Source organism: Triturus cristatus, chromosome 8 (genome assembly GCF_964204655.1).
Source record: "Triturus cristatus chromosome 8, aTriCri1.1, whole genome shotgun sequence".
Classification (NCBI taxonomy): Eukaryota; Metazoa; Chordata; class Amphibia; order Caudata; family Salamandridae; genus Triturus; species Triturus cristatus.
Window position 1 is genome coordinate 505,972,798 of NC_140591.1, and position 21,753 is coordinate 505,994,550.

Consider the following 21,753-nt stretch of genomic DNA (forward strand, 5'->3'; position numbering starts at 1 on the left):
TATTGAGGGAATTATTCAGATAAAAGATCAGACTAAAAGGATTTATCTTCATGTGTGTGAGCTTATATATATTACAATTTGTAATAAGAACTTTATTGATAGTAATAGAAAGAAAATATACCTGCCAGTAAAATATGACTCTTGAGAAACAACCTGAATGTCCAAACATGTATTTCATAATATAGCCACTCCATTACGTTTGCCAGTTCATTGGAAAGAAATCACATGACCAACCCATTTTTTTTTATTTTAACAATTTCTGATTGAATTACATTAGTGTTTTGCAATAAGATAATATTGCTTTTAAGTTTAGACAAGTGCATTAGGACTCTTTGCTCTTTTTAAGGGATTCCAAACCCCTTATGTCCAAGAAAGACTGCCTGCAACCACCATAACCTTTCTCAGCCATTTTATTTTCTTAATTTTTTCCCTGTTGTGCCACTGTTATTGTGCCCATCTGTGTCTTGCTCTAATTCCACCACTGTTTTTATTTTCTCGTGCCTGTCTGTTCCTTTCGCCTTTTGTCGCTGCTGCCCCTATGGGACCTTCCCCCCAGAATTCCCCTGCTCCCACCTCCCAGCCTCTCCTCCCTCCCACCTCCCCTACGTAATGGCGGCTGGTGTGCGGTCGTGGAGCGGATGCGCTGCTGGTGCGCTGAAGGCGTGCCAAAGGCAAGCCCATCTGCACCTGTCCATGACCCGACTGCGGCCAGTGCCAGGAACCCTGGACATCCCACTACCCATCGCTACGACACCACCACCCTCCTCGCATTCAACCCTGGAAGACTTGGAGAATGACAACAGGCCTCACCGAACACGACCTACTGCCAGTTCTCCTGCCACCACTGCCCCCAGAACCTCACCACCACTCTGGCCTCCAACACCTGCCGATGTCAGCACTGGCGACACCCTAAAATGCATCCTCCTCAATGTACCCTTCACACACAAACACGCCATGGAAATCTGGAACCTACTTGACTCTCTCTCGCCTGACATCACCTTCTTCATAGAGACCTGGACTAACGCATCCTCAGCCCCCGACATCAGCACTGCCATCCCAGACGGATACAAGATCCAGAGGAAAGACCGCTTCAACCACCCAGGAGGGGGCCTTGCCATCGCCCACAAGAGCACCCTCCGGCTCACCACCTCCAGCGAGATCTTCCCCTCCGCTGAACACCTGCACTTCCAGATCTAGACCACCCCAAAGCCACACTCTGAGGAACCCGCGTCTACAGAACCCCCCGGCCCCTGAACACCCTTCGCCACCACCATCATGGACTTCATCACACCTCACGCCATCGCCTCAACAAACTACATACTCATTGGAGACCTGAACTTCCACCTTGACAACCCCAGCAACCCCAACTCCACTATCCTTCATGACAACCTCACCAGCATCGGTCTTAAACGACTCGTCAACACACCGACCCACAGAGGAGGACACACCCTCGACACCATCTTCGCGGCAGGAAATAGCATCCAATTTAGCCATACAACCCAGCCGCCATGGACAGACCATCACTGCGGACACTTTGCCTTCAACAAACCCAATGCACCCAAACCAGTCCCACACCCACAAAAGAGGAACTGGAGCAAGGTTACTGACGAGAAACTTAACCCCACCCTCACCGAGACAACCACACCTGGGCACCCGACGCAAACGACGCAGCCAGAGAAGTCCACACCTGGATCCCCAACTGCGCAGACGAGCTCGTCCTGCTACGCAACCCCAACAGACAACGCCCCATGAAAGCCGCCTGGTTCACCACCGCTCTCCAAGAAGCCAGATGCACCTGCAGACACCTGGAGAAGAACTGGAGAAACACCAAGACAACCAAAAACCACACCACCTTCAAGGTCGCCATGACATACAACCACAACCAGATCAGAGCCACCAAGAGGAACTTAATCCACAACAAAATCCTGGCCAACTCCACCAACTCCAAGGAACTTTTCAGTGTCATTCAAGAATTCACCAACCCACTCAGCGAAGCCACAGACATCACCCCATCCAAAGACCTGTGCGACAAGCTTGGAACCTATTCCCACCTCAAGATCAAAAACCTCTACGACAACTTCATCAACCATCCGCCAGGCGCCACAGACGGCCCCCCGTACCCCAGAAACACCAGCCAGCCCACCATCTCCAACTGGACACCGATCACGGCCAAAGACGCTGCCTCGACCATGAAAATCATCCACTCAGGGGCCCCTACCGAACCAGCCCCCTCACATCTACCACAGAGTCATTGCCGCCACCGCACCCGAATTACAATGCACCATCAACACCACCTTCAAAACAGGCACCTTCCCAGATGGAAGTGCACAGAAGTCAGACCCCTGCCCAAGAAGCCCACAGCTGACCCCACCGACCTCAAGAACTTTTGGCCCATCTCGCTGCTCCCCTTCGCAGCCAAAGTTGTAGAGGAAATAGTCAACAGGAAACTGACATGATTCATTGAAAGGAATGCCATCATCGACCTGTCCCAATCCAGATTCCGAAGCAACATCAGCACAGAGACCGCCATACTCGCCGCAACAGATGACATCCACACCCTCCTGGACCGAGGCCACTCCACAACCCTCATCCTACTCGACCTATCAGCAGCCATCGACACCGTCTCCCACTGCACACTAGTCACCAGACTGCACAACACAGGCATACAAGGAACAACCCTGGACTGGATCTGATCATTCCTCACCGGTAGAAGCCAAAGGATCGGACTCCCACCCTTCCTCTCCGACCCCACGAAAATCACCTGCGGAGTCCCACATGGTTCATCACTGAGCCCCAACCTCTTCAACATCCACATGGCCCCCCTCGCAGTCATCGTCCGACAACACGCCTCAACATCGTATCCTACCCCGACGACACCCAGCTCATCCTCTCCCTCATAAAAGAACCCACCACTACCAAATTCAACTTCTAGAAAGGAGAAAGGAGATTCAGGGAATATATGGCTTGGCAGTTCGTGCTGGACTGTTTCCATGAGGCACATGGTCAAGACTGATTTGCATTTAGCTGGGTCTGAACTGAGGTGGCGAAGTGAGCTAAAGAATGATGATGTATTCAACCCAGATCTGTGACTGGGGGTGAGTGTCTGAAAAGTTTCAGTGCTCCGTACATCATCTCTTTGTGTTTGCTTTGTTTGCCATAGGTTGGCAGGGTATGCCCAGACGTGGGTCCCTTGCTCACTTTGCCACTGGATTCAAGCTTGCCTGGCTGATGAAGGGTGTTACCCAGAAACCGGTCCCAGGATGCATGTTTCCGGTTCAGGGAAGACCTGGCTTAGCAGTTTGGGCTGGACTGTTCCCATGAGGCACAGGGTTAAGACTGATTTGCATGTAGCTGGGTCTGAACTGAGGTGGCGAAGTGAGCTAAAGAATGATGATGTATTCAACCCTGATCTGTGACTGAGGGTGAGTGTCTGAAAAGCTTCAGCGCTCCGTCCATCATCTCTTTGTGTTTGCTTTGTTCGCCCTAAGTTGGCAGGATATGCCCAGACGTGGATCCCTTGCTCACTTTGCCACTGGATTCAAGCTAGCCTGACTGATGAAGGGTGTTGTCCAGAAACCGGTCCCAGGATGCTTGTTTCCGGTTCAGGGAAGACCTGGCTTGGCTGTTCGGGCTGGACTGTTTCCATGAGGCACAGGGTCAAGACTGATTTGCATATAGCTGGGTCTGAACTGAGGTGGCAAAGTGAGATGAAGAATGATGATGGATTCAACCCATATCTGTGACTGGGGATGAGTGTCTGAAAAGATTCAGCGCTCCGTCCATCATCCCTTTGTGTTTGCTTTGTTCGCCATAAGTTGGCAGGGTATGCCCAGACGTGTGTCCCTTGCTCACTTTGCCACTGGATTCAAGCTAGCCTGGCTGATGAAGTGTGTTACCCAGAAACCGGTCCCAGGATGCTTGTTTCCGGTTCAGGGAGGACCTGGCTTGGCAGTTCATGCTGGACTGTTCCATGAGGCACAGGGTCAAGACTGATTTGCATATAGCTGGGTCTGAACTGAGGTGGCAGAGTGAGCTGAAGAATGATGATGGGTTCAACCCAGATCTGTGGCTGGGGGTGAGTGTATAAAAAGTTCCATAGAAAAATAGCGGAGCAAGTATATGCAGGTCAGAATATGTGCTGCAAAAAAACAGCACTAGTAATATTTGAAAGAAAGAATTTTCAGCCATTGTAAATAAAAGCAAGTAGGAAGTGCACAGCTGCTTCAGGAGGCACAATAGAAAAAACAAAAATGGTGGGCACATGGCTTTCTTCAATGCACTCGTTGATATCAAACATAAAAATTCCTCAAGGAGGCATAATATAATGGCCGCAACACCCCGCAACGCTCTGAAGGTGATCCGATGCGGGAATCTGTACACTGGAGATGGAAAACGCCCATGTGTCACATCTGCTTGAGCTTTCCCAGCGATCGCACTGGAGCCTCAGCAGAGAGCAGCCATCCTGCGACTGCATCAAGCCACACCCCATTTCACCTCATCTTCCTCTGTAAGCAGCACCAGCAGCCTGCAGCCTTCTGAGGAGCTGCCAGATCAGCAAACTGCCCTGTCCGGCCCTGAAGAAGAGAAAACAAAGGGCTAATAATCCATTCTATCACCCAGCTTAGGCAGGAGCAAAGAAACCATTACATGTATATTCTGTCTATAAAGAATAAAATGCGCTCAGTTGTTAAATCAATGATATTAGTATCTTCTAGGACGCTTGCAAAATAAATTCATAAAAACAAACTCTTGATGCAACCGAAGATTTTAAAATGGAAGCAACCGTGGGTGGCCACATTATCTGGTAGTTTAACAGTTGCATTTTATTTACCCTCAATCATTTATATTTTTTCAGATTGCTGTTTTCCCTTCTTTATGTCTGAAAAATTCTTCAGCCTTAACAAAGGATTCCACTCAGCCTCCATGACCTCCATTCTGTATTATTAGGATTTTCCTCATTGAAATCACTTATTTGTCATGCCAGTTTAATATCAGTTCAAGCTGTAAGCCACAAAATACAATTTTAAATTTATCACTGGTGTAAAAGGTGCTAAAACAAGTGTAAATACACTACTATACAGCTCAACCTTGGAGTAAGTCAAGGAACACATATGGCCAACCACTGGTACTGCAACACGTTCCCTAAGAAATCAGAGGATACAGAGAATATAAAATAACACCCTAGGAACGTATAATAAATTAATTAAATATTTCACCATTTAAAATTATAGATATATATATATTTTTAATTTACCAAACATATATATTTAATTTTTAAATGTAATAATAACGTTTTTCATATCATTTAAAATGTTCTAAAATTAATTTGTAACCACGTTTATTTAACATTAAATAAAAATAAATCTATAAGTGAGGGTCAGTATTTTTAAAAATGATCATTAAAAAATTAATTTTTATAGATGCAATGAATACATATAATGGATTTATTTATTTTATACACACTTAACTTGATGGGTTAATGCACTGAAAAAGTGTACTTTATTATTTCTAGACAATAATAACTTTTAAATTAATTTCCATTTACACTACATTTTAAAATATATTTATTAAAAGAAAGAAAAGATTACAGTTCAATAAAGATTCCTAATCCTTTCCATGGGAAGACCTCCATCTCCTTGGTAGAGGTCTCTACTTTGATGGCGGGAATGTCTGTCAACTAGGAAGAGTGTACAGTAACCCTACAATCAAAAATACCATCATAGAAAGCTCAACACTCTCATTGAAGGGGTGGAGACATGTGAGTCTACACACAGATTAATATTTCCACTCAGAAATGGTGAATAGCAAAGACGTGGAGAGTTCACCTAGATGTATGTAAATATGCTTGTGGGCAAATATACATGAACATGTTCACTTTTGTGAACCAGGCGCCATGTGTTAGGAAGTGGTCCTTATCATGTCAACTGGTGAACACATTCAATCTCAGTGAGAATATTGCTATTAGTATGAATTATTAATTGTCAGTCCCTTGCATTTGTTGATTTTTCAACAGTTTGTAACGAGGTCACCATAATTGCCATGCTTACACATTTTTGTTTTTTGTTCTAAATATAGTTTTATCAGTAAAACTGCATGCCTATGAAAATATAGTGACTATTTCAATAAAAAATACACTGTCTGTAAATGATAATGTTCTCTTTTATGAAGCTTTATTAACCCCTTCTGCGCTCCCGTTGGCCAACTTAAGTTAAATTTAAGTTAAACTTAAGTTAGGATTTTGTCTTAAGTTTGTGTGAAGTTTTGGTCTTAAGACAAAATCCTAATTTAAGTTAAACTTATGTTAAACTTAAGTAAGGATTTTGTCTTAAGACCAAAACTTAAGACAAACTTAAGACAAATCCTAACTTAAGTTAAATTTAAGTTAGGATTTTGTCTTAAGACCAAAACATAAGACAAAATTAAGACAAAATCCTGAAGTCGTAAAGTTAGGATTCTGTCTCAGTTTACTTTAGTGAATCAGGCCCTAATTTGGTGTCCTCAGATTGATTCATGGGAGCTATGCAAATGCATCAAACAGGATATATCATAGACAATATGTGGCCTCAGTTGAATTTAGAAAATCCCCAACCTTTCAAATAAAATGGGTTTTTTTTATTTGTGAATCAAATAAAATATTTTGCCATTTCTTTATTTGTGTATTTGAGGAATGCTTGTTTCTTTTTGTGTATTGGTTTGAGGTCTAAATCATAGAAACTGTTAAAACGGAGGCCCACAGCTTCCATTAATGATTTGAGGGAGACCCCAGATTCCAATGTGATTTAGTGGAGGTAACAATTAGTTGGGGGGACATAGAAGCCAAAAGGTTACAAACCACTGATTGAGGGCATTTGTGTGTTCTGTTGGCCTTAGTAGTTGTATTTTAACTTCTGGGTGCTTTGATCATCACTAGTACCAGAGACCTCGGGAAACAAACATTCTTGTCAACCTCTGATGGCACCACTGCTACTTACCACCCCAGTGCCTGCTATGGAGGGATTTTTGTACCTGACAGTGGGAGAATGGCACTAGGTTGGTCTTCTGATAGTTGATCAGCAAGGTGAGATGAATGAGGTGGCAATGAAGGTTGCCATGAAGTTGACATGCAGCAACATTCAGATCATGTCTCAAGGGCAATGGAATGTGCAAATGCTGTACTTTAATTAGCTAATATATTGTATTTATATGTGATATATGTGCATATATGTCACGTTATTGTTTATTGAACATTAAGAGGGTTTCTTATTTTTGCTAATACTAGTCATGACTTGTTTTTAGGCAGCTCTTTCATATCACAGTGCCATTTCTACGTTCTGTAAGCGTAAATAATATGTACTTAACAATTGTAAGGGAAATGGTCCTTTCTGCAGGGTCGCCCCCAAACTTTTTGCCTTCCTCCTCCCCATTTTGCTGAATTCGTTTTTGTAGACTTTAGGGCTCTAGGCAGTTTACCACTACCAACCAGTGCTAAAACGTATGTGCACTCAGCCTGAAACATTGAAACATTGGTTTAGCTAAAATTTGCTTATTTGATTTGCTTTTTACGTCCCTACTAACATGCACTACATGTGCCCAGAACCTGCAAATTCAATTCTACTAGTGGGCCTGCAGAAAAGATTGTGCCACCCTCTAAGTAGCCATTTAAGCATCTCATGCCTGCCACTGCAGAGCCTGTATGTGCATCTTCCAACTGCCTTGTTGACCCAGCAAATTAACCTACTTGCCAGGTCCAAATCTCCCTTTTTATTACATTTAGGGCACCCCTAATGTAGGCCTTGGACAGGCCAAGGATAAAGGCAGTGTATTTAAAAGGCAGGACATGTACTTTTAAGTTTTACATGTCCTGGTAGTGAAATACACTTAAATACGATTTTCACTACTGCAAGGCCCGTATCTCCCATAGGATAACATTAAGATTGCCTTCTTACATTTTATAAGTGTAATTTCCAATTGGGAAAAGATGGTATCCCCAAGTTTGCTGTCTCTGGAATCACAATATAAAATCACAACTTATGGTGAAGTTGGATTTTAAATAGCAGTTCTGAAAATTCCACTTTTAGAAAGTTGGTATTTTTTTCATTTAGCCATTTGGTGCCTGCCGCCTGTCTCTGATGCACATCTGGAAAGGGTGACTACTGGGCTTTGTGCAATCCCTCTAGGCATCCACTCACAAAATAGAGCTTTGGTGTGATTTGATGGGTCATCCTGCCCGGATGGGAAGGAGGAGCTGGTCCCAGCCTCACTTACACCTAATAGCCTGTGTCCTGTCCCCACACAAATGGCTATTTACCCCCTGTAGTGAGTCTGGAGCCAGGACAGGAAGGAAGGACCTCTGTGCATTTCAAATATCTATTTTTGTAGTCTCCTCCACTTCAAAGGCACAACTGGGTATAAGTGCTGAACCGCAGACAACACCACTTCAGTACACTTCTGGACTTGGGCAGACTCTGCAAGGAAGACAGACTGCTGTCTGCTAAAGGACTGCCACTCTGCAGTACTACTGCTTTGCTATGCTCCTGCCTTGCTGTACTGCCCTGCTGCCTGCTGTTCCCCTGCCTAGGTGAGAAGGACTGAACCTACATCACTTGACCAAGAATGACTCCAAGAGCTAGCTTGCTGGCCTCCTGATCTGAAGTGTCAGGGAAATAAAAGACTTCCAACTTACCTGCTTCTGCTCCTGGACTCTATAATCTGTGAGACCTGCCCTGCCAAGTGGTGCCACCCCAGTCCTGGACTCCTGGTGGAGAGGCCTAAGACGCTTGCTTCAGTGAAACCACAGTGCCCGCTGTTGAAATGGGCATCAGCACAGTTGCGTGGATCAGACCTGACGCATCACCCCATTGCTGGATTGGAACTGGCGCCTTGCTCCTGTTGCATGGATCGGAACCAGCACATCAGTCCTTTGGCATGACCGGAACTGGTGCATTGCCTCTTCTGTGTGGATCAGTGATATGCATCACATTTGGAACTACCACTGCACATGATCTTCACATCTCCGTTGACAGCATCTTCAAGGACAATGCAAATCTCTACAGCGCAGATCTACATTCATCGGAGTGGATGCATCGTCGCTGCTGTGCGATCAGGACAGGTGAATCTCCACCACTGCTTGAATCAACACCAAAAGATTGCTTCGGCTGTGGCCCGCATCTTCGATGTTGAAGTAGCTAGGATCAAGGTACTTTTGTTCAGTGGGCATCACTGGTTCCCTGTACCCAGACCACCTTCCATCACGGTTGACCTGAACGTTTGCCTTTGTCCCAGTAAGGCACAACCAGATATCCCAAGTAATCACTTGTTGCTCCTTAGCTCTATTTTACAGTTTATTGTTTAAAAATGCATATCTCAAGTTCTACTTATAGAATTTTTGCCATTTAGGTCTTGTTTGGTTTATAAAAGGAAGTTCTATATATTTTTTTTAAGTTCAAGAAAAGTTTTATTGAAAAGATTAAAATGATCATAAAAACAATACTTCGTATAGACAATCATTTACCAATGCATAAATACAAGAAAGAGTAATAAAGAATGATAATGATATACAATAACCGCTGAAGTAATAAAAAGATAACATAGAACATTATATGAAAACGGTCAAAGGTTCACAAAAATCGCAAATAACAGTACATGTCAAAAATACACAGTTCAAAAGATAGTATGGGGAATGATAAGTTAAGCAGGGTTATATACAAACAATGGGTAGTCAAGGAGGCTTGGTAACTTCTTGTAATGAGCGAGCAAGTAAAGAAGTGTTCCTCATGGCATCATTTAGAAATTGTGTGAGGGGGCACCAAAGGTGTAGTTGTTTTGTAGCAAGAGAGATAGGATGAACGAGTGCTGTATCTAGGCGATGATTGTGACACACAGCACACCACCAAGCTAAATGAGACAATTTAGAGAAATCTTTTCTTTTTTTTATATCTGTTGAAAAGCTACAGCTAGTAACAAATCAATGAGTAGTAGCTGGGATTGTCCTCTTTTCCAGTCCGCTGTTGAGCTGCATAAGAAAATGTTTGTAAGGGAGAGGGGAGCTGTGCTGTGAAAAATAGTGTTACTTTGGTGCCAAACCTGTTCCCAAAATATAAAAATGTGTGTACAAGTGAATAGCATGTGTTTGAGATCAGCGTCATCCTGGGATTATGTCCAGCAGATAATGGGAGTTGTGCAATGTATCTTATTTAGGTAGGCGGGGGTAAGAAACAATTGGTTATTCATAGAAGTTCTATATTTCTAACATGGTGGGGATTCTTTGTGTGGTGTTTTCACTGTTTTACTGTTTGAAGTGTTTCCCAAATACTTTCAACATTGCCTCTAAGTTGAGCTTGACTGCCTGTGTCAAGCTACCAGAAGGTAAGTGTAAAGATTTACCCAACACAGGAACATAAGTTGGTAAACTTTATTTGTAGCATGAGAGAGAGATACCTCCAGCTTGCTCTTCCAGCTCACAATCTTCTTCTCTCCTTCAAACATCAACATTCCACCTTAGCAACAAGCCTTCCATTCTACTGAGCTCTTACATGTACATTGAGCTCTACACATTTTCCCCCTTACATATATTACATAACACATTAAATGAGAAACCAATATTAATCATGCACAATGTGGTCAGGAGCTCGAGAATTGGAAACATTCCCAGTACTCCAAGCAGAACCATCCCTCAGAATGAGAATGTTTTTCTTTACCATCTTAACCTGTATAGGTTGAGAACATTTGCTTTCTCCTTTAATGACATTTCCCCCCCATCTCCAACCCTTATATCATGATCTTTAACACCTTTCCTAATATTATAATGCCTGGCCGCAGCCTTCTGTTGCTCAACAACATCGTTCTTAATAGCATTACGGTCAACCCACACACACTCTTTGCTCTTCAGCCATCCTGGAACCTCCTTCATTCCTGGTTCGCGACCCTTAAGAGAGATGAAAGGGGAAACACCTGTTACCGAGTGTGGCGTAACTCTATATGACCACACCAATTTTTTTAATTAATCTGACCACGACAAACCATTGGAAATGGAAAGTTGGATGTTGTCCATTATCAACCTATTAACTCTCTCCACTAGGCCATTGGCTTGCGGTCTGAATAATGCAACCTTTTCATGCTTGATTCCCATATTTGAAAGAAATTCCCTCATTTTATTGGAGACCAATTGAACCCCGTTATCTGACACAAGGGTTTTCGGTATGCCTTCATTTAAGAACACCCTTTCCATCAAGCCAATTACCTTTTCTGTCTCAATGCTATCTGTACTTTCCACTACAAACCACTAAGAGTGATAGTCCACTAGAACCATTAAAAATTTGCTTCGAGAACCAAGCTTCATAATGGGTCCTAAAAATCTATCGCCAACCTTTCCCACGGATGACTGGGAAAATCTGGACACGCAAGCGGTGGTTGCCTCACAACTTTTGTCTTATCACTACTAGCACAGGCATAACAGTCCGTGACCAACTCCTCAACTTCACTGTCCATGCTTGGCCACGAAAACGATTGTCGCACACGTCTCTTGGTCATATTCCTGCCCAAGTGACCCTCATGAGCTATATTTATTATTTTGCGTCTGAGACCTTCCGGCGGTACCAACTTATTTCTCCGCCACAACTTTCCTTCATCTATACTCAACTCTGTTCCCACATTCCAATAACCCTTGAAGTTAACGTCTTGACCACAGTTCTCTTTCCATCCTGCTGACACACACACCATCACCTCTTGTAACACTTTATCTTGCAACATCGCTTCTTCCCATTGTTCTTTATCAAATGCTTGCTCTTCGCTATGCTTAATTACATTTACGCCCTCATCCAAGTCCTCATCAACTGCGTCAATAGGCATTCTGGAAAGATAATCAGCCACCACATTTTTCACACCCTTCATATACTCCATTTCAAAGTTGTACTCCATTACAGATAGAATCCATCTAGAAATCCTTGGAGTAACATTTCCTTCTAATCCTCTACCACCTTTAAACAAATGCACTAAGGGCTTATGATCAGTGCAGACTTTAAAAGGTAACCCCCAGACAAAATAGCGAAAATGTTTTATACCCCAACAACATGCCAGGGCCTCTTTCTCAATGACCGAATAGGATAACTCTGACCCTTGGAGTCTTCTTGATGCAAATCCAATAATTCTTTCATTACCCTCGTACACCTGAGTCAAGACAGCTCCAATGCCAACTGCACTAGCATCTGTAGTGACAAAAGTTTTGGCATTCACTTTAAAATGTCCTAAAGTGGGAGCATGGAGTATACAATACTTTATACGTTTGAATGCTGCGTTACATTTCTCATCCCTACTGATTGTCACCCCATTTTTCATTAAAAGCCTTAAAGGTTCCACTATTTCTGTGAACCTACATACAAATTTGGAACAGTACTCTTCCAGCCCCAAAAACGACTTTAGCTGTTCCTTATTGTTTGGGTCAGAGGCATCGTTGATGGCTGACACAATACTTTTCTTAGGCTTGATTCCCATTTCCGATATTTCATGTCCCAAATACGTCACCTTACTCTTCCTCAATTGACACTTCTCCCTCTTTATAGTCAACCCATGCTTTTCCATACGCATCAATACCTCTTCCATAACCGCATCATGATGTTCACCATTTTTTCCCACAACTAACACATCATCTTGAAAAAACAGAACATTCTTTACCCCTTCAAATACTTGTTTCATGACCCTTTGGAACACTGCAGAAGCAGATGCCAGACCGAATGGCATCCTGCAATAGCGAAAGGCACCCAATGGAGTTACAAAAGAGGTGAGATGTCTTGATTCCTCACTGAGATTAATTTGGTGATAGGCTGACGACATGTCAATAACACTGAAAATCGCTCCACCACCCATTGCAGTCAGCATTTCTGAAATGTTAGGCAATGGTTGTCTATCAACCCAGATGTTCTTGTTCAGGTCGCGCAAATCCACACACAAACGAATCTTGTTTCCCTCCTTGGGTGCGACCACTATGGGCGCCAACCATTCTGAGGCCTCAATAGGCTCAATGATTTTTTGATCTAACAATTTGTTCAGTTCATCTTGAAGGGGGCCTCTCATTAAGTGGGGAACATTCCTTACTTTGTGGACAACTGGCACAGCTTTATGTTTTAGGATGATTCTGTGAGAAAAGTTTACAAGCATACCAAGCTTATCTGAAAAAACATTGAAAAACTTTTTCATCACATTTCTGTCATAATCATCTACATCGTGCACAACCACGGACTTGACAGGTTGATCAGCATTTGGATTCAGCATTATCCCAAGGTCCCTCTGGTGACGCCAGCCTAGTAAATTGGACCCTTGCTTTGTTAAGTATACTCTACCATAAATTTTTTCCCTTGCAAAGCCTATTACCATCCATTTAAGGCCAATTATATCTATAGTTTTTCCACTGTAACCTACCGCTTTTATGTCAGGAACACCCCAATCCTCCATTCTACTTGTGTCTTTCCATACCTTGAGATACATGTCTTTGGACAACAAAGTGTAAAGACTCCCAGAATCAATTAACATTTTCACATTGCCTCCATCTAAACTGATCATTGAGTGAGGTTTTTCTAGTTTATCCGTGCTTTCCATATCTATACCATTACTATTTACCAAATTACAATCTACCTCCTCAAGAACAGAAGACCCATCTACACAAAGCATCAACTCTTGAATATTCTCACATGTGTCATCAACTTCTTGCACATACTGAGTTTTAGAATTGCACATCTTAGCAAGGTGTCCCCTCCTGCCACATGCTCTGCAAATCGCATTTCTAGCCATGCATCTGAGACTTGAGGCAATGTGCCCAGGAGCACCGCACCTGTAACACTTAAAGCTACGTGCACTAGTTGGTTGCGACAAGTTTCCAGAACGTGTAGTAGCCACTGGTATATTATTTCTTGTACGGAGGCTATCAGCAGACTTAGCTGTTGGTTTAGGTTGTGTTTTCCCCATGTACTTCACAACCTTGGTTTCATCAGCAAAAGCTTGAATATCAGACTCCTTAGAATTTAAATCTTTTGCCCCCAAATCTTTTGATGTGATTTGTTTCGTCGCCAATGAACTACTACACTTGTCCATCTCTTTTATCCATAAATCCGAATGTTCTAATCCCTTGGCTATTTGTATTGCTTCCTCTAATTTACAATCTTTAATAAGAAGCTTTTCTCGTACCCTCTTATTATTGGTGCATCTGACAATTTGATCACGTATAAGTGAATCTGTTAGCCCCTCAAAACCACAAGTAAGAGAGAGTCCCCTCAATGCCGCTACATAGCTTGCAATATCCTCATCCGGCTTTTGTACGTGACAAAATAATTTATGTCTCTCTAGGACAACATTAATGTTTGCAATAAACCTTACTTCAAGCATTTGCATGCTCATCTCATAAACATTGTTGGGTTGCCCATCACCAATTCCTAAGGAAATTTCAGGAAGGTTTTCCTATAAACGTCTTCCTTCTACCCCTAAATGGTGAAGTAATATGGCTTGTCTGCGTATGGGACCATATTTATCCGCCCCAGTTGCCAAAATATATGTTAAAAATAACTTTTTCCATTCTTTCCAGGGAATGGGAGGATCCCCCGGTGTTGGTAGAAAGGAAGGAGGTGCTGCCAAACCTTGGTCTGCCATAGTATCAATAAATAATTATCACCAACTTATTATATTTACTTAGAATATGAATGTCCACAAATTAAATTTGTTTTGAACCTGTTGAGAAAATAATGCACATTAGTGGGTATATAACTTATTTGGAAACATGTTTTTCAAAAGCATAAAACGTAAAGCAGTATGTTGAAAGAACACATCATAGGAGAAAGCTTTCCCAATGTGCTAAAATGGCCGCCGCGTGAGTATTTAGCACTATTTCTTTGGGTGGTTGGGCGCACTTTGTTGATTCCACTGCGTGTGTGCGCACGCGTTGAACAGAGGAGTAATGGAAGAATCGTATGCGAGCTGTGATCGAGTGCGAGGCAAGCTCGCGAGCAACCCGATATGAGTTAAAAGATGCTATTTTCAACGTTGCGTGTTCTCTTGCTAATAGAATTGCCAAAAATTTGCAGAACACTCCAAAATCATCAGCTTGGGCACAGTTAATTCCCTTGTACAAGCGTGTCAGGCAATATTGAATAGGCAGGGGCACAGTTACTCGCAATCAATAAACGTGTTCGTTGATTCTCCGAAAACAAACAGAGCTTCCCAAAGATATCCAGTATCCAAAATGCACACCCAATGAATCACCACATGGACACAGGCACAGTCAGGTCTAATCCGCTTCACTTCAGTGGCATAATCAGGCAAAAATACGGAACCGGGCACAAACAATGTTATAGAACCGTTGGGCAGATGTGATGCAGGCTTGCTAGGACAGTTAATCTTTTCGTGGGAGCGTGTAAGACAAAATTAGTTGTAGCTTGTAAACATGCTTGTTGAGTATTCGAAATCAAATACAGTTTCCTTTTGTTAGATATATTAGCCAGATGCAGATGCAAAACTCCAGTTAATGAAACTTGAAATCCGTAGTAAACTTTCACACGTTATCAATTAAACTTCAACGTGTTGGAAGAGCTTGTAGAAAGATACTTGCACGATATACAGTACATACCAAGGGTGAATATCTTGCTTGTTTATCTTCAGAATCTGCCAATCTGCCAATTGCGTAGGTTCTTGAATCAATTAAACTCAGTGGTTTATCCAGGGATGGAGGTACTCGTAGACTGCTCCCTGCGCAGCTTAAGTCGCTCGTCGCCAATGTAAATATTTACCCAACACAGGAACATAAGTTGGTCAACTTTATTTGTAGCATGAGAGAGAGATACCTCCAGCTTGCTCTTCCAGCTCACAATCTTCTTCTCTCCTTCAAACATCAACATTCCACCTTAGCAACAAGCCTTCCATTCTACTGAGCTCTTACATGTACATTGAGCTCTACAGTAAGCACAGGTTAATTTAGGGTTTGCCTGCTTACCCTGACTAGGATTGTGGTTGCTGCATGACTAGTCTTCATACCCCAGTAAACCTACAACCCAATTTCTAACAATAAAGCAATAACTTACAAGAGCGGGTATTGCATACTGCTGACCTTTGCTACCACTCTACTTCTGTTCTCCCTCCCAAACAAAAGACAAGCTGCATACAAGAGGTATAGGCTTTTCTTGTACTCTTTCCTCTCCATTACAGGAAAATCCTTTAGATATTGTGCAGGCGAGTATACCTCAAAGTAACTGATCCGAAAACTATAAACGACTTCTCATCCTACAGAAAGGGTGATTACCCTAGAAGGATGCCCCAGAGCCTACAGGCAATCCAAGAATGCATTTCTTCTACCGGATACCTGTTAAACCTGGCATCATTGGCATGGTTTTCCTCCTAACTGTTTGTCTTTGCACCTCCTGTTTTGCTGACTTCATTTTTGATGGCCTTAAGACTCTGTGGACTTTATCATTGCTAACCAGTACAAAGTTCTTGTGCTCTCTCCTTAAAACATGGTAAGATTGACTTATACCCAATTGGCATATTTCATTTACTTGTAAGTTCTTAGTAGGAAGGCACTACCTGTGCCCAGGGTCAATAAATGAAATTCTATTAGTGGGCCTGCAGCACTGATTATGCCACCTACTAGCACCTTAAACATGTCTCAGGCCTGCCATTGAAGCCTGTGTGTACAGTTTTAAACTCCTATTTCGACTTGGCAAAATGAACCTTTTGCTAGGCCCAAATCTTCTTTTGTATTACATATTAGTAATCCTTACGGCAGGCCCTGGACAGCTAAGAGGGCAGGGTGCAGTGTATTTCACATGTTAGATGCATTACAAAAGTTAAACATGTACTTTTATGGTTTACATGTCCTGGTAGGCGAAATCTCCTAAATTCATTTTTCACCACTGCAAGGCTTACATCTCCCATAGGATAGGATAGGAAGTTAACTTATTACATTTAATAAGCTGTAATTTCCAAATGGGAGCAGGTACCCACTTCATGTTTGGTATCTTTGGTCTTGTAATGAAAAATCGTAACCTATGGTGAAGTCGGATTTTAAATTACAAATTTGAAAATGAAATTTTTGAACATTGTCATTTTCGTGTCTTTGCCATATGGTGTATGCAGCATGCCTCAGGGTCAGAAGACTGCATGTAGTTGACAATAGGCTTTGTGTATTCCTCCTAAACAGCACCATCCAGTAGGGAGCTTAGGTATGTCTGGATGGGCCATTACTGGCATGATGGGAGGGTGGATCTGGGCACTACCTGCTTACACTTGAATAGGCTGTGTCATGCCTCCTTGCAATGGGTTGCATGCCCTCTGTAATTAGTCTGGAGCCAAGGCCAGGAAGGCCGGGCACCTGTGCACTTCCAAGGCCTGCCTCTAGATGCTTCTCCCCACTTTAAAAGCACAACTAGCTACAAATATTGGACTCAGACATCAACTCTTCAGTACTCTTCTGTACCTGTGGATACTTAGCCAGGAAGAAGGACAGCTGTGCTGCTGAAAATACTGCCACTCTGCTGGACTGCTGCCCTGCTGCTCTCTTGCCTGGGTGAGAAGGACCAGACTTGCATCTGTTGAACCCAGCAACACCTGAATGACTCCAAGGGCTCATTGGCTGGCCTCCTTACTTGAGCCTCAGGGACAGAAGGCTCCAACAACCTCGACCCGGCAGCTGGAGTCTGCAATTTATGAGTCTACTCTGCCATGTCGTGCCACTCCGGTCCTTGACCCTTGAAAGTGGGCCTACGGTGTTCTGCCAGCCACTGTGGGTCCAGTGAAACTGACTCATCTTATCTGCTGCACAGTGCAATCCCAAGCAGAACCAATGCATTGCAGCTGCTTTGTGGAATGGTACTGACACAAAGAGACACATTGCATGGCAGCCCGTTGCCCCATCAGAGCCGCCACTGCATGACTCATCCTTGATGCAGGCCCTTACATCCTTCTTTGACGGCAGTCTTAATAACGATGATGGACTCCGTATTGCTGCCTCACAGCTCCTCGGAACCGACGCATCACTCCAAATGCACAAAACATCCTCGATGCTGGAATTCGCAACACAAGCCCTCATCGATGGGATCCTCAATGACAATGCAGAACTTCGCACAGCCTCACCGCACCTTGAAAACGATACATCACTTTGGCTGTGCAACGCATCTTCGACACGGATCCTCGCAATGCTGTGCAAATCAAGGGTTGAGGTACTTTGTTCAGTGGGCCTAACTGGGTGCCTGTAGCAAGGCCATGCTCCATCGCGGTCGGCCTGAACTTGTTGCTTTGTCCCTGTCCAGCTTAACCAGATAGCCACAGTAGGTGCAAGTGCTTTTTGGTGCAAAAATACTTAAACCTGCATATCTCAAGTTCTACCGATTGGATTGTTTTCATTATGGTCTTGTTTTATTTACTTTAAAATTATTCTATTATTCAAACTTGGTGGAGATCCTTTTTGTGTGGTGTTTTCACTTTATTTCTGTTTGAGGTGTTGCACAAATACTTTACACATTGCCTCTAAGTTAAGCTTGAGTGCCCTGTGCCTTACCATGGCAAGGATGTTGGTTGCTGCTTTACCAGGGCTCACACCGCAGTCAACAAACAACTCAATTTCTTACAACATTCAACACATACTCCACGAAGATGTCTGAAATAGAAATTAAATAAGAGAATGCTGTAGTTTAGGATCTGAAATGAAACAAAGCCAGCTATTAAAAATAGGATTGGTAAAGCTGGAGTGTTTCGCCTGCACTGTGAGAAGAGCAGTATTACTAGTTAATTGGAGAGAGACAACTTCAGCGGGTAAGGGCTGAGCAAGTGCAGCTCACTCGGCTGCAAGCTTCTGGTGTGAAACCCCTGCAGGATCCGAAGGGCTGCTCTGCAGCTGACAGATCCGTGCTGGCTGTGTATGCAACACAGGACTACTTACCTCCCACATCTTTAGTGACATACTGTAAAGCCAATGGCACAGAGCAACTATCCTCGAAATATTGTGGCCTTTTATTAATCAAATAAGCATGCGCAACAGAAAGGCTCAGGCTGACAGTAACCAGACGCTAAAATCTAATTTATAGACTTACATGAGGCCAGTTTAACTATTTGCATCCACAGCCTCTGGTATAAAGTATCATGGGAACCGGAGTCCTGTTGGATAGAAGGTATTTTATAACTCGTATCTCAGAGTGACAGACTGGGGATAACAGATATGATTAACTACATAATTTGGGGTCTGTCTTCGTCCACCGAGTTTGCTGACTGAGTCGAATCCATGAGCATATAGGAATTACTTTGGTTTAATCCATCACAAACGACTTGCTATCTCGAGGGAACGGTAGACTTAATAAAGTATCTAAAATTGTAATATTTTGAATGAAAATGCCATACAATTTTTGAGTGTTTAAAAAAGTAATTCTGAAACTTTGAACAATGGCCTTTTGTACAAGTGCAGCCTTCAGCTTTACCCCTTAAGGTACATGCCTAACAATGTGAGTTCGGAAAAACAAAAGGAAAGAAACCGAAATTATAATACTCTGGGAGCTGAATTATCTTGGTACTCGGCTTTTTTTTACAAGGAACAAACACAAAAAGTTAACGACAGAAGTAACGACTCCCATACACGGAGTACTTTTTGTCGCATATCGTTAAATATTAAGAACAAACACTGATATCACACTTTAATCAGAAGATATCTTATTTAAAAATAAAATGCAAAGTTCTCGTTCAATGTGTTTGCTACACATATTAGCTATGAGACATAAACTGTAGAAAAGCGTTCACACGCCCCGTGGAACAGATGCTTGGAAAAATACTTGTCAGACAATCGAAGAACTGCGAAAGATCACGCAGCAATGACTGGAGGAACTGTCTCAACTTCTAGCATGCTGAAACTTGCCCAATTTCAACCCAACGCCATAATGAAGTCACCGGGGACACATAACTTCAACACGGGCATGACTGTTGTTCCTAGTAAACAGGCCATAATGATTGCTTTAATTGTCCTCACCGTAGGAAAGGAATTGAGCAAAACAAAAACATGACAAAAAAGCCAACTTATGATTTATGTGACTTCCGTGGTAAGATAGACCAGCATTTATTGTTGTTTTATTGTAGAAGCACTAGCACTTTTCTCTGTTGTTACACTTTAGATGCATTAGCACTTTTATTATTGTATCTTATTTTAGGGTTTTTGCACATTGTCATTTTGATGGAATTATTGCCGATGCTACAAGCTGCTATAGTCACATTTTCTTAAAAATACTTTTTTGTCATGAAATGAATAAGATAATAGATGAATGGTTTTAAAGAATATTTTTTATGTATACTATGTACTTAATGCTCTGCTCAATAAAAAAAAAAGCCAACTGTAGGGCTGATTTTTCTGTTTCATAACATCGACATTTATTGCCTTAACAATGATTTCTTTCATAACTTAAGCCAAAAAAATAGCTGAAAGAGCATGTTCGAAGAAAGTGGATGCAATCAAAGTTTGTACTGTCAGTCCTATTATATTTTTCACAACCAGTGTAAAGGAATTAGTGGTTCAAAACGAATGCATGCACGTTTTATTAAATAATGTACACCGTACTTAAGACTTCGAGGTGGCTCATCCGCTACAGATTGCACTGACAGGTAAATCTTTCTAATTTTCGGCATTTGCTGGTTGTTCAAGCACAGACGGTCCAATGACAATGAACATTTTAGGAAATTCTGCAGCTAATACTTTAACCCCTTCGCCGCGGCAGGAATTCCGCCGCGGCGCTGTGGGGGGTTTGGGGGCAGCGCGGTGGCGCTGTGCTCGTGACGGAACCGCTCCGTCACGAGCCACGGTTGAGCTGTGCTCATGACGGAGTGGTTTCGTCACGTCTCCGCCCACTGCGCTAATCTCCCGCACAGGCGGGGAATTAGCGCCATGTGGGCGGAGCGGCGGCCAACGGCCGCAGCATGACGGAACCACTCCGTCATGAGCACAGCGCAACCGTGGCTCATGACGGAGTGGTTCCGTCATGAGCAGGGAAGGGGTTAACAATCATTGTCCGTTTAATTTTAGAGTCGATTGGTAAAGCCTAGGAAAACTTCTTCGAAATTGACCACTTTCGTAGAGTTCATGGAGTAGCCCTCACCTCACACCAAACAGATAATTTGCCAATGAAAAATGCAACTGCAGTATGTCAGGGGCGGAGTGACCGGTGGTGCATCTGGTGCCGTGGCACCGGGGCCCAGAAGGTGTGTGGGGGCCCGATCGTCTAGGACCGGTTGTGTATTATTTAACAGGCCCACTCAGTATATTTATAAAACTGCTTTACTGGGGCCTACGTCTCTGTTTAGTATTTCCCAGGAAGTGAATGTTGATGGAGTTGGTGGGTGTTGCAGAAAAGCAAAGGATGAGTTAGGAAGATAGAATTCGAGTATGGAAAGAAAGAGGGGAGATGTAAGCAAATGAGAAATTATCATAAAAATAAAAATAATGGAAATAAAGATAAGAGGCGAGAAGGAGGAGAGAAGTTTCAGTGAAAAAAAGGTTAAAGAAATATTATAGTTAAGTGAATTTGTCAGTGACAACATTAATGTTGTGAACTAAAAAAAGCCACATAAATTCACCTGTTATAGTTAGTATAGCTGACTATAACTTGTGCCCCTGCCATGCAGTGCTTATGACCTCACATATGACATAATTCATGACATGTTCTCTATGACATCATTTGTGGCATCACTGATGAAATCTCAAAAGACATCACTGATGACTTCACTGATTAAATCATACTAGCTTCTTTTGTACACTTTACTCTATAAACA